The sequence below is a fragment of the Bubalus bubalis genome, chromosome 20 (genome assembly GCF_019923935.1).
Source record: "Bubalus bubalis isolate 160015118507 breed Murrah chromosome 20, NDDB_SH_1, whole genome shotgun sequence".
Lineage (NCBI taxonomy): Eukaryota > Metazoa > Chordata > Mammalia > Artiodactyla > Bovidae > Bubalus > Bubalus bubalis.
In genome coordinates, this window is record NC_059176.1 from 63,794,001 (window position 1) to 63,820,618 (window position 26,618).

Here is a 26,618-nt window from a genome sequence, read left to right on the forward strand (position 1 = left end):
CACACATCAGTGCACCTTGCTTGAGTCCCCCCTCACTTCCCTGCCCCCTCAAGGGCATCCTGGGATCACTTCCCAGATAAACTCCTTGCACCCAAACCCTCGCCTTGTAGTCTGAAAATTGAGAACAGATGTACTGAAGGCTCTTGAAAGACACAGTACTTCCACGATGTCAGAGCCAATCAGGGCGACAAGGTCTGCGGGGAGTGGGAGAAGTCCCCTTCCAGGACCTGACCCAGGACCCGCAGGCACACCTCGGGCAGGGTGACGGTTAAGGGTCTCCTTGCGGGCTCGCCAGGGTGTGGGGGCTCAGTACAAAGGCCGGCTGTTCCAAGTAATCGTGAACATCTGCTCAGAGGAGAGTGCAACTGTGCTGTCCAAAGTCAGAAAATGTTTAGATGTTGAAAGGACAGAAAAAAAGGCACAAAGGGAGGGAAGGCAGAGCCGCGGGGCTTGACAATGAGCTCAGAGCAGCCCATGGCCCTTTCTCATTTTTCAACTATGTCGGAGCTGCTCTGTGACCTTAACGACACTGATAAGCAGAATTTTGCACATTTGGGTTCGGAAAAGCCCCCACATTCCCATCACTGTCTGCCCCTCAATGGAGTGGTAACAGGATAAGCGGCTGGAGCCCAGCACTGGCTGGTCCCATAAAGACTGACAGCATCTCGTTAAAAGTGCGAGCTCGTGCACTTTGATCTGAGAGCTCTTCCAGAGGGTGGTGTCAGTGTGTGGACATGTGTTCATGAGACAAGGCGGGCCCAGGAGGTGAATTTATGGGGTAGGAGTGTTTGGGATTAGGAGACCTAACTGCCCCTTTCTTCCAAGGACTAAGCATCTTTTAATTTCATGGCTGCAGTCACCATCTGCAGTGATTTTGGAGCCCAGAAAAATAAAGTCTGACACTGTTTCCACTGTTTCCCCATCTATTTCCCATGAAGTGATGGGACCAGATGCCATGATCTTTGTTTTCTGAATGTTGAACTTTAAGCCTACTTTTTCACTCTCCACTTTCACCTTCATCAAGAGGCTTTTGAGTTCCTCTTCACTTTCTGCCATAAGGGTGGTGTCATCTGCATATCTGAGGTTATTGATATTTCTCCCGGCAATCTTGATTCCAGCTTGTGCTTCTTCCAGCCCAGCATTTCTTATGATGTATTCTGCATATAAGTTAAATAAGCAGGGTGACAATATACAGCTTTGACGTACTCCTTTTCCTATTTGGAACCAGTCTGTTGTTCCATGTCCAGTTCTAACTGTTGCTTCCTGACCTGCATACAGGTTTCTTAAGAGGCAGGTCAGGTAGTCTGGTATTCCCATCTCTTTCAGAATTTTCCACAGTTTATTGTGATCCACACAGTCAAAGGCTTTGGCACAGATGACCAACTTAGATAGCATATTGAAAAGCAGACACATTACTTTGCCAACAAAGGTCTGTCTAGTCAACGCTATGGTTTTTCCAGTGGTCATGTATGGATGTGAGAGTTGGACTGTGAAGAAAGCTGAATGCCGAAGAATTGATGCTTTTGAACTGTGGTATTGGAGAAGACTCTTGAGAGTCCCTTGGACTGCAAGATCCAACCAGTCCATTCTGAAGGAGATCAGCCTTGGGATTTCTTTGGAAGGAATGATTCTAAAGCTGAAAGTCCAGTACTTTGGCCACCTCATGTGAAAAATTGACTCATTGGAAAAGACTCTGATGCTGGGAGGGATTGGGGGCAGGAGGAGAAGGGGACGACAGAGGATGAGATGGCTGGATGGCATCACTGACTCGATGGATGTGAGTCTGAGTGAACTTTGGGAGTTGGTGATGGACAGGGAGGCCTGGCGTGCTGCGGTTCATGGGGTCGCAAAGAGTTGGACATGACTGAGCGACTGAACTGAACTGAACTGCCCCTTAGGAGAGAGAGGAAGATTGGTGCAAACTGTTTATTATGCAATTTATAGACAATTTAATCTTAACTTTTTTAATCATCAAAGCAAAAGGAGAACGAGGTCAGGGAAAGGTTTTTTAAATAGAACACAAAAAGTACAAAATGTAAGGGAAAGAAACTGATGAATTTAAAAACTATATTAAGTATTAAAATGAGCTGGGGTGGGGAGATATTAAAATAAAGAACTTGTCTTTATCAAAAACAACTGTAAGAAAGTGAGAGATGTTTGCAATGGGAGAAAGATTTGTAAGGCACAGAACCAACAAAGATTTGTATCCAGAATATACATAAAGCCAAAGCCAAAAACTCCCACCAATCAATCAAGAAAAAGGTCCAACAGAAAAATGAGCAGAAGATTTGAGTACACATTTTACATAAAAGGATCTATACACATATAGGATGGACAGAAAACACAAAAGGATGCTCGATTTCATTAATCATCAGAGAAAATCAAATTAAAACCAATCAGCTAAAAAACAAAAATAAAACAAAGCAAAAAACCCAACCAGCTACCTCTTCACATCCACCAAAATGGCTAGAGTGAAAGAGCTGGAGACTACCAGGTGTCAGCAAGGATGTGATGCAATGAGAACTCTCATAAACTGATGATGAGATTCTTAGTTCTGTAACTTTGGAAAACTCTTTGGCAGTATTTACTAAAGGTAACGAGAAGAATATTCTAACACCCAGCAATTCTACTCCGAGGTATGTATCAAACAGAAATGTGTGTTTAAGTTCACCAAAAACACTGTCAAGAATGTTCACAGCCACAGTATCTGCCTTAGTTCCCAAGATGGAAACAACCCAAACACCTGCCAAGGTAGAACAGATAAATAACGGTCTATTAGAACAATGGGACACTATTAGATTTCATTAATATGAAGTTCAAAATGGTTAAGAGAAAACTATAGTGTTGGGAGTCAGGTTAAAAACAGACAAGGAGGATGAGCAGGAAAAAAATGACTTTAGAGCTGCAGCCTCTGCCCTCAGCTTGGCCACCCGCATTGCTCTGTGTGCCCGAGCCAAGCAATCACCCTCTGTGATTCCTTTTCACAGCTGGGCAAATGGGGTGGACCACACCATGACTGTCACTGTGATGCCTTCTAGATGGACAGAAGGCATGCTTTACAAATGACAAAATGCTCTGACATCTGCGATCCTGAGGCTCACGACAGCCCCGGGAGGCAAGTATGACAGAGCTTTCCCTATTCTTTTTCCCACTTTTCCCCTTCTCTTTCTCTTTTTGGTAGATGGGTTTATTATTCATAAGTCCTGCAAAAATTAGTAGTAAGCATTAAGGGTTCACTTTGGGAGGCCTAGTCAAGATGCAGACAGAATACAGTTGATTTTCACTATTGTGTTAGTTTCAGGTGTATAGTAAAGTAATCAGTTATACATACACACACACACACACACACACACACTCTTTTTTAGATGTTTTTCCCATATAGGTTGGACTTTCCCAGTGGCTCAGTGGGGAATAATCAGCCTGCAATGCAGGAGACACAGGAGCCAAGGATTCAATCCCTGTGTCGGGAATATCCCCTGGAGGAGGAAATGACAACCCACTCCAGTATTCTTGCTTGGAGAATCCCATAGTCTGAGGATCCTGGTGGGCTACAGTCCAAAGAGGTCACAAAAAAGTTGAACACGACTGGGCCCATATAGATCATTACAGAGTATTGAGTAGAGTTCCCTGTGCTATACAGTAGGTCTTTATTAGTTATCTATTTTATATATAGGAGTGTGTATAAGTCTTTCCCAACTTGGCCATCCCCACTTTTGCCCCCTGGTAACCATAAGTTTGTTTTCTACACTTGTGACTCTATTTCTGTTATACAGATAAGTTCACTTGCACCATTTTTTTGATTCCACATATAAAGTGATGTCACATGATATTCGTCTTTCTCTGACCTACTTCACTCAGTATGACAACCTCTAAGTCCATCCATGTTGCTGCAAATGGCATTATTTTGTTTTTTGTTTTTTAAATGACTGAGTAGTATTCCATGGTGTATAAGTTCCACATCTTCTTCATCCATTCCTCTGCTGATGGACATTTAGGTTGCTTCCATGTCCTGGTTACTGTAAATAGTGCTGCAATCAACACTGGGGTGCATGTATCTTTTCAAATTATGGTTTTCCCTAGATATATGCTCAAGAGTGGGACTGCTGGATCTTATGGTTATTCTATATTCAGTTTTTTAAGGAACCTCCAGATTGTTCTCCATTATGGTTATACCAGTTTACATTCCCACCAACAATGTAAGAAGGTTCCCTTTTCTCTACAATCTCCAGTATTTATTGCTTGTAGATTTTTTGATGATGATTTTCTGATCAGTGTGAGATGATACTTCATTGTAGTTTTGATTTGCATTTCTCTAATAATTAGTGATACATAATATGTTAGTAGCTCACTTGTGTCCAACTCTGTGCCACCCCATGGACTGTACCCTGCCAGGCTCCTCTGTTCATGGAATTCTCCAGGCAAGAATACTGGAGTGGATTAGCATTCTCTTCTTCAGGGGATCTTCCTGACCCAGGAATAGAACCCAGATCTCCTGCACTGCAGGCAGATTCTTTACCATCTGAGTCACCAGGGAAGCCCAATAATTAGTGATGTTGAGCATCTTTTCATGTGCCTTTCAGCCATCTGTATGTCTTTTTTGGCGAAATGTCTATTTAGATCTTCTGCCCTTTTTTTGCTTGGATTGTTTGTTTGTTTTAATATTGAGCTGTGTGAGCTATTTGTATATTTCCCACTTTTTCAATGAAGAGGTAGACATTTGCAGACTTTAAGGGCCCTGAGCTGGGTCAGAAGCACAGGACTAGGAATTCACTTATCAAGATTTATATTCTCATTCTTGACTTGTCTGGTGCCTACACAGGTGCATTCACTTGATAAAAACTAATCAAGCTCTAAACTTAGGGATTTGTGTACTTTTCTGTATGCATATTATAATTCAATAAGACTATTACATAAATAAATAAATACTTAGACTGGTGATGGAAGGTTATCTGGACTTATCACAGGGAGAAGTAGGTAAATCAGAGCTTCACAAGGAAATACAAATAAACCATATGTGCTGGAAGTCATATCTCAAAGCTGGAAAGAGACTCTAAATGTTGAGCAGTCCTTGTACGTTGGGACACACACACACACACACACACACACTCTTACTCTCTCTCTCTTCTCATAAGGAGAGTTCCTGCTAGGATGAAAGCAGCCCTGCTTCTTCCTGACATGAACATCCTATAAATAGCTGGTCCAGGAATAACTCAGAGGTGAACAATAGTAGGTAAGAAGCAGTACAGGATATAACTAAGATACTACAAATAAAAAAGAGAGAAAAAAACAGGAGGGAGAAAGCAGATGAAGAATACTCATCAGCCAACATGATCATGGAATGGCTAAAATTAATGTCCAAGCGTAGTCCTATTAAAGTTTTAAAAACACAGTAGTTGTGTCTTTTTTTTTTTTTTTTTTTTTGCATTTGCAAAAAGCCAATACACAAGAACTTAGGAAAAAGATGGTCTTGTCAAAGGAGATAAAACATGAGCTATTAGAACTTGATCAAGAAATGTAAGAGAAAATAAAGTCAGATGACCAACGATGACCACATTGAAAGCAGCATGAAGAAGAGACATACCACTGAACACACAGGGAGGAACACAGAGTTAATGATTGAGAAAAAGTGAATATAATGAAACAGAAATGAACAAATAATTTAAAACAAGGAAGAGGAAACAACAGATATGGACGACACATAAAGGAGAGCGGACATAAGCATAAGTGGGAGGCAGGGAGGAGGGGCTTTCTTTTTTCCACTTTTCCAATGAAGAGGCAGATGATTATTGAGGTCAAGGACCCCAAGCTGGATCAGGAGCATGGGACTGCTAAAGAGTAGAACTAAAGTAATACAACAGGAAAGGTATTTGAATATAAATTCAAGATCTATCCTTTAAATGAAAGAAGATCTCAGTATAAGATTGAAAGACAAAGCTCTGTTTCAGGAAAAAAGGCTAAGAATGATGAATACAGAGGCAAGTCCTAATAAAGTCGATCTCAGAGATAAAGCAAAAATACATTTTAGGCCGGCAGAGACTCTTCCCCACCCTCCCAAAGACAGAGCAGTTCACAGATAATGGAGAAAGAAATTAGGCTAAATCCCTCTATAGCAGCATTCACTGCCGGGAGGCAGTAAAGCAATGCTTAGAGAAACACAAAGAAACAAATTCAACCCAAGAAGTGTCTAATAACTAAACCTCTGCTCAAGTATTTAGGTAACAGGAAAACATTTTTGAACATATAAAGAGTTAAGTCCTCTACTGGAAGAAATACTAGAGGATGAACTTCACTCAACAAAGACATTAATGGAAAATTCATGATAAAAGGATTGGAAGTAAACATTGATAAAAGCATTGAAGGAAACCAATGGAGGACTGAAGCTGGAGAACAGAATGAAGATACAAACCCAGGTGAGGCAGAAAAAAATGGATAAAAACAGGCTGGAAAAGGAGGTATAGAGGGGTGGGGGCAATAGGAGATTGTCCATATCTCCCAATTTTGTCAACTTTTCTAGCTGGGGAAGGAGCAAAACATAACAGATAAACATAATAACTGAGATATAAGAATTTTAAGGGCTTCCCTAGTGGCTCAGTTGGTAAAAAATCTGCCTGTAAGGCAGGAGACCTGGGTTTAATCCCCAGGTCGGGAAGATCTCCTGGAGAAGGAAATGGCAACCCACTCCGGTACTCTTGCCTGGAGAATTCCATGGACAGAGGAGCTGGGCAGGCTATAGTCCGTAGGATTACAAAGAGTTGGACATGACTGTGTGACTTATAAGACTTATAAGTGAAATTATAAGAATTTTAAAGGTAAAATGTTAGGCACTAATAAAAATAATAAAATTGAGTGGTGGAAGGAATGGAAAGGAAGTGGAAAGGCATTGATTTCACCATGTTCATGGAGCGAGGAAACAGTAGAAACTCTAAAGAGAAGTGTGCCTGAGGCACTTTTGCTTCCAGCAAATGTCAGAATAGATACCCTGTGGGAGGCAGGGCTGTTCCTCCACTATACAAATATAGGCATTGTAGTAAAACATAATTCTTACCACTGAGCTCATCAGAAGTAAAAAGAACTATTCAAGGAAGCAAACACAGAATACACACACGACTGTATTTATACATACAAACATACTCCAATCCGTGTTTATACATAGTTACAAACATATTCCAATCCGTGGTAAGCACATACAAGGGGTGTGCTTCCCTGAGGCCCAGCTCTGATCTTCACACTAGACTTGGGAGAATAAGTTCTGGACTGGTGGAAAGGTCACAAGATCTGAGATACCCAGATTACACCAGGGAATCTGGAAGACTATTAACCAGTCCAAAAGGATTGGTGGCCTCTCCTGGCCTTGGTTGAGATAAATATAAATTCTCCCTGAAGGAATCAACTATCACTTGGGCTCCCAGAATTTCCTGGTTACCTTCAATAAAGGTAAACTCACAGTCAAGGATAGAAATATGAGTGACAGTTGGCAGAAACAATAAGCAAAAGATTTAAATTCTCAAAGTGTTTATATAATAGAATTATCAGATACTGAATATACAATCAGTTCAGTTCAGTCGCTCAGTCATGTCCGACTCTCTGTGACCCCATGGACTGTAGCATGCCAGGCTTCCCTGTCCATCACCAGCTCCTGGAGCTTGCTCAAACTCATGTCCATGGAGTCGGTGATGCCATCCAATCATCTCATTCTCTGTTGTCCCCTTCTCCTCCCGCCTTCAATCTTTCCCAGCATCAGGATCTTTTCCAATGAGTCAATTCTTTGTATAGAGAACATACATGAACTCTCTATAAAATATCTTAAAAAATAGAAGATGAGATCACATAAACAAGTTAGCAGCAAGATACTATTGAATATGATCAGGCAAATTTGGGGAAAAAAACTAGAAAGAACTTTTGAAAGTCAAATATACTAAGAAACTTGTAAGATCTACATTTAAAAAAAAACAACTTTAAAATTCCTCTGAGGAGGGGTGGCTTCCTTTACATCTTGAATGGATGTAAAGGAACAGTATATACAAAATTATATATTTTCCCTAAGTTAATCTACAAAATAATGTAACAATTTAAAATACCAATGTAATTTAGAGCTATAAAAGCAGATTCTAAAGACCATATGGAAAAACAAACAAGAAATAACAGCCAGTAAAATTTTGAAACAGCATATGTTTAGTGTATTAAAATATTTTATAAAGTCACAGTTATGTAAATATTAAGAAGCATATGATTACATTAGTAGAAGAGACTGGAAAATCCAGAAGTATTTTTAAAATAAGATACGCAGAAATGTATATTATAAAGATAGTATTTCAAATTTATGGGGAGAAATGAATTATTCAATAAATGGTATGGAGCACCTGAGTAGCTATCTGGAAGCAAAGTGAGGTTAGACCCCCTACCTCACACCTTACACTAAAATAAATGATCACTGGATTAGGATTTAAATACAAAAATTAAATAAAAATACTAGAAGTCATGAAAATTAAATTTATTTATAGTTTAGGAGTGGGAAAGACCTTTTTAAACATGGCTTAAAACCCGGAAGCCTTAAAAAGAGATTTATATATTTCACTTTACACACACACACACACACACACACACACCCCTTCTGCCTGACATAAAATAAGATAAAGTAAAACACAAACTGAAAAAAAGAAAAACCATTTGCAACTCATATTTCAGCTAAAGCACCAATTTCCTTAATAATTAAAACTTCCAACAAATTACTTTAAAAAATAACAATCCAATATAAAAAAAGATTTCAGAAAACAGTTCACAGAAAAGAAAACACACCTGACTTTTTAATATATGAAAAGATGCTTGACTTTATTATGAGAGAAATGCCTTTCAACTTGCAACAAGCTCATTTCTTGAATATTCAGACTGACAAAGCTCAGACAGCCTGGGAGAAGGTGTGGGGATCCGGTGGTCCTCAGAGAGCTCAGGCCAGGGAAGGGACCAGAGCTAAATTATCTTAACGGACAGCCAGGACATCACTTGCCATATTCTTCCCCACCCTTGTGAAGTCTTTCCTCCTCTTGTCCATTCCCCCCAGGAAGAACCCATCGGGCTTCTAAGAGAGCTCCCACCTAACTGGTCCTGAGGATGACAGGCCCAGGGGTCTCACCCCCCACCCTCCGCCTCTCCATCCTGAGCTCCTGGGGAGCAGCAGCTGTGTCTGCCTCCTCGTCTCATTAGCACACAACTGGCAGCACAGGGTACAGACGCAAAGACCATGAGCTGAGTGAGTGAACGAATGAATGAACAAAGAAATTCGCATGTCAAGCAATGCAAGGCTTGAGCAGAGAGAAAGGTGACACGTTCTAAGAATTTACCCAGCCCAGGCATCAGGCTAAGAGCTCTACCAGGATTCCTCAGTACTACTCACACAATGCCATGAGACAAACTATTACCACTCACCTTTTGTGAAGAGGAAATAGAATGAAGCGACCTGCCTAAACTGCAGGGCCAGGATCTGTCCTGACCCCAGAACACACTCTCATCCGTTGGTTATACTGCCCATGGGTCCTCAGTTTCCTCCCCCCACTTCCCAGGGTCTAGCATCTGTTAGCTCACCGGCCACATTTAAGGTTTGGTGAAAGTCTACTGAGAACATTTTGCTGCAAATTCCTCAAGGTGCTACATGACAAATAAGCCTGGGCACAGCTTCCTTGGAATACCATGGAAACATGCGGAAGACCTGAATGTTCCAGGAGAAGGACACTCCTGCTCGTGCCTTCAAGGCTTTGTCCTTTTCTGCACCCAGTGGTGTCCCTCGTAGGCTATTCTGACCCTCTTCATGCACTGTTTGGAGAGCAGCTCTGGCTCAAAACAATACTGAATGGGAAGGTTATGTAAAAATCCTCAGAAATGTGTTGCTGCTAACACAAGCCAAAAGGGAGATAAAATGAAATACTAAGAGCTGGATGAAAAAAATTACTCATCCAAAATTTCCACACATACTACTTACGGTCTGAAGCCTTCCCCCAGGCCGGTGTGCCAGCCCCACTTCTGGAAGGCTGGTCACCTCCTCCGTGTTCCCAAAGTTGCAGAGGCTGTCACCTGGCTGGGGACACCTAGGGTGGGGGCCAGCGGGTGAGGCCAGGGCCGGGGCACTGGGCACTGAGCTGGCAAGGAGGGCGGGCAAGAAGTGAAGGATAACACACAACTTGCTAAGTCTGGAGAGCACTTTGAGGAGGCAGTCCACTGCTTGCATTCAAACACTTCTGGAAAATGGGGGCCATCTGCTGCCAAAGTTCAACAGTTTTGAGAGAGGCAGCAGACGCTGGGCAGGAAGCTGAGACTGAGGCAGGCAAGACGGCTTTCAACCTGGCGCCCAGCCCAGCGTCCTACCACGGGGCCCTGTCTGTCTGAGAGTGGCAGGGCAAGGCTCCTGTTCTGCCAGCCTTCACCTGAACCCTCAACCCCGGCCAGGTACGCTGGCATGAAAGGGGCAGGTTTCACTCAGATCAGCAGTTCCCAGATCAGGCTGAGCATAAGACTCCCTGGGGAAGCTGAATAAAAAGAAACAGCTGAAGGCCATCCCCCAGCAATCCTAACAGAGAAGATCCGGAGTGGGGCACATACACTGCCGCTCTTCCCTGCAGGAGATGCCAATGACCCACCAGCAGAAACAACCAGCATCAGAGAAAAGAATATTGCTGGTTCCAAGGTGGAATCCCAACACCCTGAGCTCTCTGGCCACCACAGGGATCTCCATCCATCAAGACGACCATGAGAATCTCCCTGGGACTCGGGGAAGGACAGAAGGAGGCTTCCCAGTCTGGGTGCTGGAAGCACACTGAGAGAGAAAGATGCTGGACCCTGGAGAGCAGCTCCTAGAGGTCACAGGCTCCCAGGATGAAAGGAGGGGTGGTGAGGGCAGACGCAGAAGAGGACCAGCCAGTGAGACTGTCAGCTAAACAACATCTCCTCTACCACTGACTCTAGGGAATGAGTTGATGGAAAAAACAATATAGCTAATGCTTACTGAGCAGCTACTATGTGCTATGGGCTCTAGTTAATTTGTTCCTTAACCCTCGTAACAACCCTATGCTGTGTAAGTAGAACTATTTTTCTCATTTTGCAGATTAGAAAACTGAGGCATAGAGACCATAAGCATGACTGCAAAACTCATCTTCTTAACCACTGTGTGATATGGACAGCAGCTCCACCCTGTGCTGAATGAGGGCCAAGAGAATTAAATGGAAAAGAGCAAAGGAGCAAACATGAGGTAGAAAAGAATGCATGACTCTCTAATGACACCATTCTAGACACTGTTGCCTCCTTGCAACAACTGGCGTACAACTTCCATGCTCAATTTTTTTTTTAATAGCAGAATATGCACATCTCAGTCCATTGTGCACACCATCACACGCTGGCACACCCCTGCTCAAGTCCACCAGTGAGGCCGCTGTGCATCACTTCCCTGTGGGGCAGTCAGGCATGGACTTGGAGCAGTGGTAGTGGAATGTGTTGCTGAGATACAGAAAAGGTGGAAGGATGCACCTTTCAACTGAGAATCTCTAGGAACCAGATGAGGGGCGGGGACAGGTAAATTCCTCTTTTATGTTGAAATGGGGTGAGGGCTTTGTGAGGCCATGATCATTGGCAGAACGATGCCCTAACTCCCCACTCTTCCTTTCAGCTGACAATCCTATTCTGGCCTTCTCACCCTTGTTTCACCTGGCAGAATATCTGAGCTTAAATAGCTTTAAGGTCGTGCTAAATAATGACTTTGCAAGTAACTTTGCTGACAGAGACAGGAGGAACTTGTAATCATAAAAAAAGATGGATTGGGCTAATTGCATAAAGTTCATTTCCCCTTTCTAATAAATATTTACCATCCAATGTTTATAACTTTTATGTTTGGACTTTCTTGAAATGCTTTATTGAATTAAAAACATCACATTACCATTGGCTAAAAGAGGAGACAGCTATATTTGCCAATAACTTCTGCAACAAATGCCAGCTATTGATGCCAATTTTTTTTCTTTTGGTAGTTCATATTTCCACAGACAGCTTTGAGCCTTACAATACCCGTATTCTGCAGACAGACATGAAGGAGGCAATGGTGATGGTGTGGGGATCTCCAGGGCCCTAGAACTGAAAATGGACTGTATTTTAATTTTTCTTCATTCCCCGATGCAAACGTTTAAGAAAGCAGAAATATTTGAAGCCAGGCTGCTCCCAAAGCAACTGTAGCCATGTTTTTCCAAAGTTACCCTACACCCTTGGGGAAGGAAGTGGCTCTTAATCCTGATTGGTCTTAACGTGGCTACGAATTATGAATGCCAAAAGAAGAACATACCATGGAAGTCCAATCAGAAGGATATTCTGTATTGGAAATTCCACCTAAAGAAGAGGAACAGTCAAAGAAAGGCCGTTCATCCCTCAGTGGGTAAATTCTGACGGGTCACTGCCTAGCACTAAGCAATTGGCCTTGTGCTCTGAGGCACAGGGTGGAGCCTGTGAACCCTTCTTGGAATAATACTTGTCAGTGCATGATTATAAAATACATCAAGTTAGCAATCAAACAATTAAGTTCAAATGTAATTCAAAATACAAATTTGTGATATAGTAAGTGAAACATGTGTTTCCTTGTCAACACATTACATAAGAAGATCTGGCCCTAGATCTAGTAACCATTAAAATTTTGAAGCAGTCATGAGAATAAATGATATTTCCAAATAGCTGCTAGAACAGTCATGCAATAAAAGAAGTATCTGTGATTCCTGATCACATGACGTCACAGGTACTGCTGAGACTCCTGTGGCTTATCACTGACTCTCATAATCAAAGGAAATACTCATTTTGGTTACAGACTGGAGAAAAAAAGATGTGATCTTTTCCCTATCCCTGTTTACAAATCCTCTGAAATCCATCTGCAGACCCTAGCTCAGAACCCCTCCTTGCACACTATAATGAAGGAGCGTTCTTGAGAGCACGATCCCCTGAGCCCATGGCCTCTACCTTCCGCCAAGGACAAGATTTTGTTCCTTATAAGAGGCAGCAGCAAAGTAAGAACTGCCCACCAGTAGTCACGGTGGTTAGTGTTCTTCTCAAAATATAATCTATCCAGTTTCTTTTCTCCTTATTTTTATGGTCTGCTTTCCAGAAAAAGAAAATGTTCAACTCCTGAAACATTGATGGGTTTCGTCGTTGGATTCCCCTGGCAGCATCCGTGCTGTTACCCTTCATTATTATTTTCTTTTCTGTAATAGGCTTAAAGTTCTAGAAAATTTTAAGACAAAAGATTCACACATATGCATTCACACACAGCCCACTTGCCTCATTAAAGTTTCTGTGCTTTTCCAAGCTACCCCCTGAAGGCTCGTGTAGGAATGCAAGCTACATTCCTTGCCAAGGAAGTCCTCCTCATGGACATGGCCTTGGGGGAGCCAGGACTTCAGGGAGTGTTCCCAACTGGCATGCATGAGTGGAGTTTTCAAGAGATCCCTCCACATTTTTGGAGTTGTAATGTCTTCACAATATTCATTCCCCTAAAACTCCTGGCAATGAGTGTTTTCTTTTTCACAGCATCTAGTAGGTAGTATTTTTTTTTTTCCTATTAAAAGGGTGTAGAATTCTAAGGTGGCAGGCTTTTTTTTCTTTCAGTGCTTTAAAGATGCTGCTCCATGGTCTTTTACCACTTGCATTGTTTCTAATGAGAAATATGCTCTTTGAAGATCTTCTCTTCATCACCACTTTTAAGCAATTTGATTATGATGAGCTTTGGTCTAGATTTCTTCATGATTCTTGGGATTCACTGAAATTCTTGGATCTGTGTGCTTGTGTTTTCATCAAATATGGAAAAAGTTTCAGCCATTTTTCTTTATTTTGAATTGAAGGATAATTACAATATTATGGTGGTTTCTGCCATTTATCAACATGAATCAGCCATAGGTATACATATATTCCCTCCTTCTTAAACCTCCCTCTCAATCCCCCCTTCTAGGTTCACAGAACACTGGCTTTGGGTTCCCTGTGTGTTAGTTGCTCAGTTGTGTCCAACTCTTTGCAACCCCATGGACTCGGGGGGCTGTATGTAGCTCGCCAGGCTCCTCTGTCCATGGGATTCTCCAGGCAAGAATACTGGAGTGGATCGCCATTCCCTTCTCCAGCAGATCTTCCCGACCTGGGGATCGAACCCAGGTCTCCTGCACCACAGGCAGATTCTTTACCATATGAGCTACAGGGAAGCCCTCGGGTTCCCTGTGTCATACAGCAAATTACCAAGAGCTCTCTCCTTTACAAATGGTAAGGTATGTTTCAATGCTACTCTCTCAAATCATCCCACCTTCTCTTTCCCTCAAGGTGTCCCAAAGTCTTTTCTCTATGTCTGCATCTCCCTTGCGGCCTGTAGATAGGTTCATCAGCACCATCTGTCTAGATTCCATATATATGCATTAATATGTATTTGTCTTTCTCTAACTTCAGTTTGTATAAGTGAAGGCTCTAGGTTCATCTACCTCCTTAGAACTGACTCAAATGCATTCCTTTTTATACTTAAGTAATATTCCATTGTGTGTATGTACCACAACTTCTTTATCCATTCATCTCCTGATGGACATCTAGGTTGCCTCCACATCCTAGCTGTTGTAAATAGTGCCGCAATGAACACTGAGGTACATGCCCAGTAGTGGCATTGTTTGGTCATACAGTAATTTTATTCCTAGTTTTTAAAGGAACACATGTATACCTGTGGCGGATTCATTTTGATATTTGGCAAATCTAATACAGTTATGTAAAGTTTAAAAATAAAATAAAATAAAAAAAAAAAAAAAAAAAAAAAAAAAAAAAAAAAATAAAGGAACCTCCACTCTGTTCTCCATAGCGGCTGTACCAATTTGCATTCCCACAAACAGTTCAAAACAGTTCCCTTTTCTCCACACCCTCTCCAGAATTTGTTTGTGGACTTTTTGATGGTGGCCATTCCAACCAGTGTGAGATGATACCTCACTGTAGTTTTGATTTGCATTTCTCTAATAATGAGTGATGTTGAGTATCTTTTCATGTGCTTATTAGTCATCTGTATGTTTTCTTTGGAGAAATGTCTGTGTAAGTCTCCTGCTCACTTTTTTATTGGGTTGTTTGTCTTTCTGGTATTGAGCTTCATGAGCTGCTTTGTATATTTTGGAGATGAGTTTTTTGTCAGTTGTTTCATTTACTATTATTTTTGCCCATTCTGAGGGTTGTCTTTTCACCTTGCTTATGGTTTCCTTCGTTGTGCAAAAGCATTTAAGTTCAATTAGGTCACATTTGTTTATTTTTGTTTTTATTTCCATTATTCCAGGAAGTGGGTCATAGAGGATCTTGTTTTGGCTTATGTCAAAGAGCGCTCTGCCTATGTTTTCCTCTAAGAGTTTTATAGGTTTGGTTTTACACTTAGTTAGGTCTTAATCCATTTTGAGTTTGTCTGTGTATGGTGTTAGGAAGTGTTCCAATTTCATTCTTTTACACAAAGCTGACCAGTTTTTGCTGCACCACTTATTGAAGAGACTGTCTTTTCTCCATTATATATTTTTGCCTCCTTTGTCAAAGATAAGGTCCCCTTTAGGTGCATGGATTTATCTCCAGGCTTTCTATTTTGTTCCACTGATCTACATTCCTATTTCTGTGCCAGTACCATACTATCTTGATGACTATAGCTTTGTAGTAAAGTCTGAAGTCAGGAAGGTTGATTTATCCAGCTCCATTCTTCTTTCTCAAGATTGTTTTGGCTATTCAGGATCTTTTGTGTTTCCATACAAACTGTAAAATTATTTGTTTTAGTTCTGTGAAAAATGCCATTGGTAGTTTGATAGGGTTTGCACTGCATCTATAGATTGCTTTGGGTAAGTATATTCATTTTCACAATATTGATTCTTCCTATCTGAGAAAACGGTATATCTCTCCATCTGTTTGTGTCCAGTTTAATCTCTTTCATCAGTGTCTTATAGTTTTCTGAATGCAGGGCTTTTGTCTCTTTAGGTAAGCTTATTCCTAAATATTTTATTCTTTTTGTTGCAATAGGTAATGGGATCTTTCCCTTAATCTCTCTGATTTTTCATTGTTGTTGGAGAAGGCAATGGCACCCCACTCCAATACTCTTGCCTGGAAAATGCCATGGATGGAGGAGCCTGGTGGGCTGCAGTCCATGGGGTCGCTGGGAGTCGGACATGAGTGGGCGACTTCACTTTCACTTTTTACTTTCATGCATTGGAGAAGGAAATGGCAACCCACTCCAGTGTTCTTGCCTGGAGAATCCCAGGGACAGGGGAGCCTGGTGGGCTGCCGTCTATGGGGTTGCACAGAGTCGGACACGACTGAAGTGAGTTAGCAGTGTATAGGAATGCAAAGGATTTGTGTGTGTTAATTTTATATCCTGTGACATTGCTTTATTTATTGATTAGCATAGTAATTTTCTGCTGGCAGCTTTAGGGTTTTCTATTTAAAGAATCATGTCACCTGCAAACACTAAGAGCTTTACTTCTTCTTTTTGAATGTGGATTTCTTTTATTTCTTTTTCTTCTCTGATTCCTTTGGCTAGGACTTCCAAAACTATGTTAAAAAATAGTGGCGAGAGTGGGCATGCTTGTCTTATTCCTAATTTTAGAGGAAATGTTTTCAATTTTTTCACCATTGAGAATAATGTTTGCTGTGGGTTTGTCATATATGGCCTTTTTTATGCTGAGGTATGTTCCCTCTATTCCTACTTTCTAGAGAGTTTTTATCATAAATGGGTATTGGATTTTGTCAAAAGTTTTCTCTGCATCTATTGAGATGATCACATGGTTTCTATATTTCAATTTGTTAATATGGTGTATCATACTGACTGATTTGTACAAATCGAAGATTCCTTGCATCCCTGGTATAAAGCCCACTTGATTCATGATCTTTCTAATGTGTTGTTGGATTTTGTTTGCTAAATTTTGTTTGGGATTTTTAAATCTATGTTCATCAGTGACACTGGCCTGTAATCTTTTTTTTGTGTTGCATTGTTATCTGGTTTTGGTATCAGGGTGATGGTGGCCTCATAGAAAGAGCTGGCAGTTTTCCTTCCTCTGCAATTTTCTGGAAGAATTTGAGCAGGATAGTTGTTAGCTTTTCTCTAAATTTCTGGTATAATTCATCTGTGAAGTCATCTGCCCCTGGGCTTTTGTTTGTTGGGAGATTTCCACGTTTATGATTGCTCTGTTCATATTTTCTCTCTTCCTGGTTCACTTTTGGAAAGTTAAATTTTGTAAGAATATGTGCATTACTTCTAGGCTGTCCATTTTATTGGCATATGGTTGTTCACAGTAATCTCCTATGATCCTTTGTATTTCTGTGTTGTCTGTTGTAACTTCTACTTTCTCATTTCTAGTTTTATTGATTTGAGTTTTCTTCCTTTTTTTCTTGATGAGTCTATCTAATAGTTTGTAAAATTTATTTTCTCAAAGAAACAATTCTATTAATCTCTGCTATTATCTCCATTTCTTTTTCATTTATTTATACTCTGATATTTATGATTTCTTTCCTTTTACTAATTTTGGTTTTTTTTTTTAATTCTTTTTCTAGTTGCTTTTGATATAAGGTTAGATTTTTTTATTTGGTGTCTCTTTTGTTTCTTGAGGTAGGCTTATATTGCTATAAATTTCCTTTTAGCATTGCTTTTACTGTATCCCATATGTTTTGAGTTATCATGTTTTCATTGTCATTTGTTTCTAGGCAAATTTTGATTTTCCTTTTGATTTCTTCAGTGATATGTAGGTTATTCAGAAGTGTTTTTTAGCCTCCATGCATGCTCAGTCACTCAGTTGTGTCTGACTCTGTGACCCCACAGACTGTAGCCCACCAGGCTCCAATGTCCACGGGATTACCCAGGCAAGAGTACTGGAGTGAGTTGCCATTTCATTCTCCAGGGGATCTTCCCGACAGAGGGACTGAACCTGAATCTTTTGCATTTCCTGCACTGGCAGGAGAATTCTTTACCACTAGCACCACTTGGGAAGCCCCACACATATGTGTTTGTTTTTATATAGTTTTTTTTTTTTTCCTGCAATTGGTATCTAGTCTTACAATGTTGTGGTCAGAGAAGATGCTTGAAATGATTTCAATTTTTAAAATATACCAAGGCTTGATTTGTTTGTAGTGATGCTTCCTAAGGCCCACTTGACTTTGCACTCCAGGATGTCTAGCTCTAGGTGAGTGACCACACCATCATGGTTATCTGAGTCATTAAGATCTTTTTTGTATACTTTTTCTGTGTCTTCTTGCCACCTCTTCTTAAAACCTTATGCTTCTGTTAGGTCCCTATTTTTTCTGACCTTTATTGTGCTCTTTTTTGCATGAAATGTTCCCTTGGTATCTCTGATTTTCTTGAAGGGATCTCTCAGTTCAGATCAGTTCAGTTCAGTCGCTCAGTCGTGTCCGACTCTTTGCGACCCCATGAATCACAATCTTTTCCATTCTATTGTTTTCCTCTATTTCTTTGCACTGATCACTTAGTAAGGCCTTCTTATTTCTCTTTGCTATTCTTTGAAATTCTGCATTCAGATGTGTGTGTCTTTCCTTTTTTCCTTTGCCTTTTGCTTCTCTTCTTTTCTCAGCTACTTTTAGATCAGATCAGTCACTCAGTCATGTCCGACTCTTTGCGACCCCATGAATCGCAGCACGCCAGGCCTCCCTGTCCATCACCAACTCCCGGAGTTCACTCAGACTCACGTCCATCGAGTCAGTGATGCCATCCAGCCATCTCATCCTCTGTCGTCCCCTTCTCCTCCTGCCCCCAATCCCTCCCAGCATCAGAATCTTTTCCAATGAGTCAACTCTTTGCATGAAGTGGCCAAAGTACTGGAGTTTCAGCTTTAGCATCATTCCTTCCAAAGAAATCCCAGGGCTGATCTCCTTCAGAATGGACTGGTTGGATCTCCTTGCAGTCCAAGGGACTCTCAAGAGTCTTCTCCAGCACCACATTTCAAAACCATCAATTCTTCGGCGCTCAGCCTTCTTCACAGTCCAACTCTCACATCCATACATGACCACAGGAAAAACCATAGCCTTGACTAGACGAACCTTTGTTGGCAAAGTAATGTCTCTGCTTTTCAATATGCTATCTAGGTTGGTCATAACTTTCCTTCCAAGGAGTAAGCGTCTTTTAATTTCATGGCTGCAGTCACCATCTGTAGTGATTTTGGAGCCCAGAAGACCTCCTCAATCAGTCATTTTGCCTTTTTGCATTTCTTTTTCTTGGGGATGGTTTTGATCACCACCTCCTGTACAATGTTACAAACCTCCATGAATAGTTCTTCTGGCTCTCTATCAGATCTAATCTCTTGAATCTATTTGTCACTTATACTGTATAATTGTAAGGCATTAGATTTAAGTCATACCTGGATGGCCTAATGGTTTTCCCTACATTCTTCAACTTACATCTAAATTTTGCAATAAGGAGTTCATGATCTGAGCCACAGTAGGCTCCCGGTCTTGTTTTTGCTGACTGTGTAGAGCTTCTCCATCTTTGGCTGCAAAGAATATAATCAATCTGATTTTGGTATTGACCATCTGGTGATGTCCAGTGTAGAGTCATCTCTTGTGTTATTGGAAGAGGGTTTTGCTATGACCAGTGCGTTCTCTTGGCAAAGCTCTGCAAGCCTTTGCCCTGCTTCATTGTGTACTCCAAGGTCAAAGTTGCCTGTTAACTCCAGGTATCTCTTGACTTCTTACTTGTGCATTCTAGTCCCCTATGATGAAAAGGACATCTTTCTTTTGGTGTTAGTTCTAGATGGTCTTGTAGGTCTTCATAAAACTGTTCAACTTCAGCTTCTTCAGCATTAGTGGTTGGGGCATAGACTTGGATTACTATTATATTGAATAGCTTCCCTTAGAAATGAACAGAAATCACTGTGTTGTTTAGAGACTGCACCCAAGTACACCCAAGCATTTTGGACTCTTGTTGACTATGAGGGCTACTACATTTCTTCTAAGGAATTCTTGCCCACAGTAGTAGATATAATGGTCATCTGAATTAAATTTGCTCATTCAAGTTCACGATTCCTAAAATGTCAATGTTCACTCTTGCCACCTCCTGTTTGACCACTTACAATTTACCTTAATTCATGGACCTAAAATTCCAGGTTTCTATGCAATACTGTTCTTTACAGTACCAGACTTTACTTTCCCCACCAGACACATCCATAACTGGGCGTGCTTTCTGCTTTGGCTCAGCCTCTTCATTCCATCTGGAGCTGTTTCTCTGCTCTTCTCCAATATCTGCCTGCAATGCAGGAGACCTGGGTTCAATTCCTGAGTCAGGAAGATTCCCCGGAGAAGGAACTGGCAACCCACTCCAGTATTTTTGCCTAGAGAATCCCCATGGACAGAGGAGGCTGGCAGGCTACCGTCCACGGGGTTGCAAGAGTCGGACACGACTTAGTGAGTAAACCATCACCACCACCAACACCAACACCAACGTGGGGAGTTCATCTTTAAGTGTCATATCTTTTTGCCTTTTCATACTGTTCATGGGGTTCTCAAGGCAAGAATGCTGATGTGGTTTTTCATTCCCTTCTCCAGTGGACCATGTTTTGTCAGAACTCTCCATCATGACCCGTCTGTCTTGGCATGGCTCATAGTTTCATTGAGTTACATAAGGCTGTGATCCATATGATCAGTTTGGTTAGTTTCCTGTGATTGTAGCTTTCATTCCGTCTGCTCTCTGATGGATGAAGTTAAGAGGTTTGTGGAAGCTTCCTGATGGGAGGGACTGGCTGTGGGGAAACTGGTTGCTCTGGTGGGTGGGGCCATGCTCGGTAAATCTTTAATCCAACTTTCTGCCTGGCTGTGTTCCCTCCCTGTAGTTTGACCCATTCATGCCAAACTATGGTAGGGGTAATTGAAAAGTCTTGAAAAGACTTCATCTGTGATCCAAAAATGTGATCTATCCTGAAGAATGTTCCATGTGCACTTAAGAAAAAAGTGAAATCTATTGTTTTTGGATGAAATGCCCTGTAGATATCAATTAGGTCTAACTGGTCCAATGTATCATTTAAAGCCTGTTTTTCCTTATTTTCTACCTGAATGATCTGTCCGTTGGTGTGGGTGGGATATTAAAGACTCCCATTACTACTGTTTTACTGTTGATTTTCCCTTTAATAGATGTTAGCATTTGCCTTATGTATTGAGGTGCTCCTATGCTGGGTGTATATGTAATTGTTATATCTTCTTGGATTGATCCCTTGATCATTATGTAGTGTCCTTCTTTGTCTCTTGTAATGGTCTTTAAAGTCTCTTTAATCTGATATGAGTATTGCTACTCCTGCTTTCATTTGATTTCCATTTACATGGAATATCTTTTTCTAGCCCCTCGCTTTCAGTTTGTAAGCATTCCTAGGTCTGAGGTGGGTTTTCTCTTGGACAGCATACATAGGGGTCTTGTTTTTGTATCCATTCAGCCAATCTGTGTCTTCTGGTTGGAGGGTTTAGCCAATTTACATTTAAGGTAATTACTGGTATCCTGTTACCATTTACTTCATTGTTTGGGGACTCTTTTTGTAGGCCTCTTCTTTTTGTGTTTCCAGCCTACAGAAGTCCCTTTAACATCTGTTGTAAAGCTGGTTTGGTGGTGCTAAATTTTCTTAACTTTTACTTATTTGTAAAACTCGGTTTCTCCATCAATTTTGAATGAGATGTTTGCTAAGGAGAGTAATCTTGGTTGTAGGTTTTTCCCTTTCATCATTTTAAGTATGTCCTGCCATTTCCTTCTGGCCTGTAGAGCTTCTGTTGAAAGATCAGCCGTTAGCCTTATGGGGACCTGCTTGTATGTTATTTGTTGCTTTTCCCTTGGTGCTTTTAATATTTGTTCTTTGTGTTTAATTTTTGTTAGTTTGATTAATATCTGTCTTGGCATGTTTCTCCTTGGATTTATGTTGTATGTGGCTGTCTGGGCTTTGTGAGGTTGGGTGGCTATCTCCCTTCTCATTTTAGGGAAGTTGAAAACTTCCAACTATAATCTCCCTAAATATTTTCCCATGGCCTTTCCTTTTGTCTTCTTCTTCTGGGACTCCTATGATTCTAATGTTGTTATGTTTAATGCTGTCTGTTAAACAGTCTCTGAGACTGTCCTCATCACTTTTATTCTTTTTCTCTTTACTTTGCTCTGTTTCAGTTATTTCCACCATTCTATCTTCCATCTCACTTATCCATTTTTCTGCCTCAGTTGCTCTACTGTTGGTTCCCTGCAGTATATTTTTAAACTCAATTATTGCACTGTTCATTGTTGATGGTCTATTCTTTATTCAAGGTCCTTGTTAAATATTTCTTGCATCTTCTCAATCTGTGCCTCTAGTCTATTTATCCATGCCTCCATTTTATTTTCAAGATTTTGGACCATCTTTACTATCATTACTCTGAATTCCTTTTCAGGAAGATTGTCTACTTCCTCATTTGTTTAGTCTTAGGAGTTTTAACCATGTTCCTTCATTAGCTGGATGTTTCTCTGTCTTTTCATTGTGTTTAACTTACTGTGCTTGGGGTCTCCTTTCTGCAGTTTGGAAGGTTGTAGTTCCTCTTAATTGTGGAGTGTGCTTCCCCTGGGTGGGGCTGAACCAATGCCTTGTGAAAGTTTCCTGCTGTGGGGGACCCGTGCCTGTGTTCTGGTGGATGGAGCTAGATCTTGTCTCTCTTAAAGGCAGTATTGTGTCCTCTGGTGTGTTTGGGGATGTCTATGGGTTTAGTATGGCTTTGGGCAGCCTGTCTGCTAATGTGCAGGGTTGTGCTCCTGTTTTATTGAAGGGTTTGTGTGGGGCACTTGGAACCAGAGCTTGCTGGCTTTTGGGTGGGGCTTGGTCTTAGTGTTGAAATGGAGGCCATTGTGAGGGCGTTTGTCTATTAATGTTCTATGGGGTCTCTAATGCTCTCTTGTGGTCCAAAGTCCTAGCGTGGAGTCTCCTACCTGTGGGCTTCAGGTATGACACCTTACTATAGCATCAAGATTTCACAGGTGATACAGCATAAAAGACATAATGGTGAAATACCTCTCATAATAGTGAACTTTCCTAGTGGCTCAGACAGTAAAGAGTTTGCCTGCATTGTGGGAGACCTGGGTTCGATCCCTGAGTCAGGAAGATCCCCTGGAGAAGAGCATGACATCCCACTCCAGTATTCTTGCCTGGAGAATTTCATGAATAGGATTCCATGAATTCCATGCAGTCTGGTGGGCTGCAGTCCATGGGTTCACAACGAGTCAGACATGACTGAGTGACTAACACTTTCACCTCTCAACAGCCAAAATTCATTCCAAGAGAGTCATACACTTATATAGAGAAGGAAAGAGGGGGAAAGGAGAAAAAGAATAAAAGATAAAGAGTCAAAAGAGAAGACAAGAATCAAGCCAATAATAAAACCTCTAAATGGAAATGGATGCTAAAAATTAATAGACTCTCAAAGACACAAAACCAAAAGCAAATTAAAAACATGGAAAAAGTTAAACTCTCAAAAATAAAAAATCAAACAAAACATCTAAAACAAAAATCAAAAACATGGAATTTGTTTTAAAAATAAGGCTTTTTTCAGAGAAAAAGAAGAAAAAGTGCTATAAAAAATAATAATTGAAGGAAAAGAATGAATTGAAGATAGTCTCAGAGACCTATGGACAATATTAAACACACCAACATTCAAATTATAGGAGTCCCAGGAGAATAGAAAAATAAAAGGTATGAGAAAAATTTTGAAGAGATTATACTTGAAAATTTCCCCAATGTGGAAAAGGAAATAGTCAATCAAGTCCAAGAGGTACAAAGAGTCCCATACAGGATAAACCCAAGGAGAAACATGCCAAGACACATACTAATCAGACTAACAAAGATTAAACACAAAGAAAGAATATTAAAAGCAGCAAGGGAGAAACAACAAGTAACACACAAGGGAAACCCTATACATTTAACAGCTGACCTTTCAGCAGAAACTCTGCAGGCCAGAAAGGAATGGCAGGATATATTTAAAGTACTGAACGGGAAAAACCTAAAACCAAGATTACCCAGCAAGGATGTCATTCAAAATTGATGGAGAAATCAAAAGCTTTGCAGACAAGCAAAAGTTAAGAGAATTCAATACCATCAAACCAGCTTTACAACAAATATTAAAGGGACTTATATAGTCAAGAAATACAAGAGAAGAAAATGATCTACAAAATCAAACCCCAAACAATTAAGAAAATGGCAATAGGAACATAGGTATCAATAATTACTTTAAATGTAAATGGATTAAATGCTCCAACCAAAAGACACAGTTGGCTGAATGAATACAAAACAAGACCCATATATATGCTGTCTACAAGAAACCCACTTCAGACCTAACGAAACATATAGATTGAAAGTGAGAGGATGGAAAAACATATATCACGTAAATGGGAAGCAAAAGAAAGCTGGAGCAGCAATCCTCATATCAGACAAAATAGGCCTGAAAATAAAGAATATTAAAAGAGATAAGGAAGGACACTAAATAAAGATCAATGGATCAATCCAACAGGAAGACATAACAATTGAAAATATCTATGCATCCAACATAGGGGCACCTCAATACATAAGACAAACACTAACAGACATAAAAGGAGAAATTGACAGTATCACAATAATAGTAGGAGACTTTAATACTCCACTCACACCAATTGACAGATCATGAAAATGAAATTAATAAGGAAACACAAGCCTTAAATGATACATTTGATGAGATGGATCTCGCTGATATCTTCAGGACATTCCATCCAAATGCAGAAGAATACACCTTCTTCTCAAGTGCACATCGAACATTCTCCAGGATAGACCACATCTTGGGTCACAAATCAAACCTCAAAAAATGTGAGAAAATTGAAACCGTATCAAGCATCTTTTCCAACCACAACACTATGAGACTAGATATCAATTACAAGAAAAAAAAAACTGTAAAAAACACAAATATATGGAGATTAAACAATACATTTCTAAATAACCAACAGGTTCCTGAAAAAATCAAAGGGGAAATAAAAAAGTTTATAGAAACAAATGACAATGAGAACATAACTTAAAATCTATGGGATGAAGCAAAAGCAGTTCTAAGAGAGAAGTTTACAGCAATACAATCCTACCTCAAGAAACAAGAAAATATCGAATAGACAACTTAACACCTAATTTAACTGGAAAAAGAAGAACAAAAAAAATCCCCCAAAATTAGGAGAAGGAAAGATATCATAAGGATCAGAGCAGAAATCAGTGAAAAAGAAATGAAAGAAACAATAGTAAAGATTAATAAAACTAAAAGCTGGTTCTTTGAGAAGATAAACAAAATTGACAAACATTTAGCCAGATTCATCATGAAAAAAAGAGAAAAGAATCAAATCAACAAAATTAGAAATGAAAAAGGAGAGGTTACAACAGACAATGCAGAAATACAAAGGACTATAAGAGACTATTATGAACAACTATATGGCAATAAAATGGATAACCTGGAAGAAATGGGCAGATTCTTAGAAAAGTTCATTTTTCCAAGACTGAACCAGGAAGAAGTAGAAATTATGAACAACCCAATTACAAGCACTGAAATTGAAGCTGTGATCAAAAAATCTCCCCAAAACAAAAGTCCAGGACCAGATGGCTTCACAGGAGAATTCTATCAAACATTCAGAGAAGAGCTAATGCCTATCCTTCTAAAATCTTTAAAAAAATTGTAGAGGAAGGAACACTTCCAAACTCATTCTGTGAAGCCACCATCACCCCGATGCCAAAACCAGACAAAGACAACACAAAAAAAGAAAACTACAGGCCAATATCACTGATGAACATAGATGCAAAAATCCTCAACAAAATTTTAGCAAACAGAATTCAACAACACATTAAAAAGCTCATACACCATGATCAAGTTGGGTTTATCCCAGGAACACAAGGATTCTTCAATATATGCAAATCAATCAATGTGATACACTACATTAACAAATTGAAAGATAAAAACCATATGATAATCTCAATGATGCAGGAAAAGCCTTTGACAAAATTCAGCACCCATTTATGATTAAAACTCTTCAAAAAATGGGCATAGAAGGAATCTACCTCAATATAGTAAAAGCCATATATGATAAGCCTACAGCAAACATTATTCTCAATGGTGAAAAACTAAAAGCATTCCCCCAAAGATCATGAAAAAGACAAGGGTGTCCACTTTCACCACTATTATTCATCACAGTTTTGTAAGTCCTAGCTACAGCAATCAGAGAAGAAAAATAAATAAAAGTAATCCAGATCAGAAAGTAGATGTAAAGCTCTCACTGTTTGTAGATGATGTGATACTGTACATAGAAAACTTTAAAGTTACTATCAGAAAATTACTAGAGCTAATCAGTGAATTTAGCAGTCACATGATATAAAATCAATACACAGAAATCACTTACATTTATATATCCTAACGATGAAAAACCAGAAAGAGAAATTAAGGAATCAATCCCATTCACCATTGCAACAAAAAGAATAAAATATCTAGGAATAAACTTACCTAAGGAGACCAAAGAACTGTACACAGAAAATTATAAGACACTGATAAAAGAAATCAAAGATGACAGAAACAGATGGAGAGATATCCCATGTTCCTGGGTAGGAAGAATCAATATTGTGAAAATGACTATACTA

General features: G+C 40.1%; 1 protein-coding gene across 6 annotated transcripts in view; it reads right to left on the minus strand.

The window, feature by feature from the left end:
* ADAMTS17 (ADAM metallopeptidase with thrombospondin type 1 motif 17) overlaps positions 1–26,618 on the minus strand; it is a 396,657-nt gene that overhangs the window by 155,417 nt on the left and 214,622 nt on the right. The window lies entirely within an intron of this gene.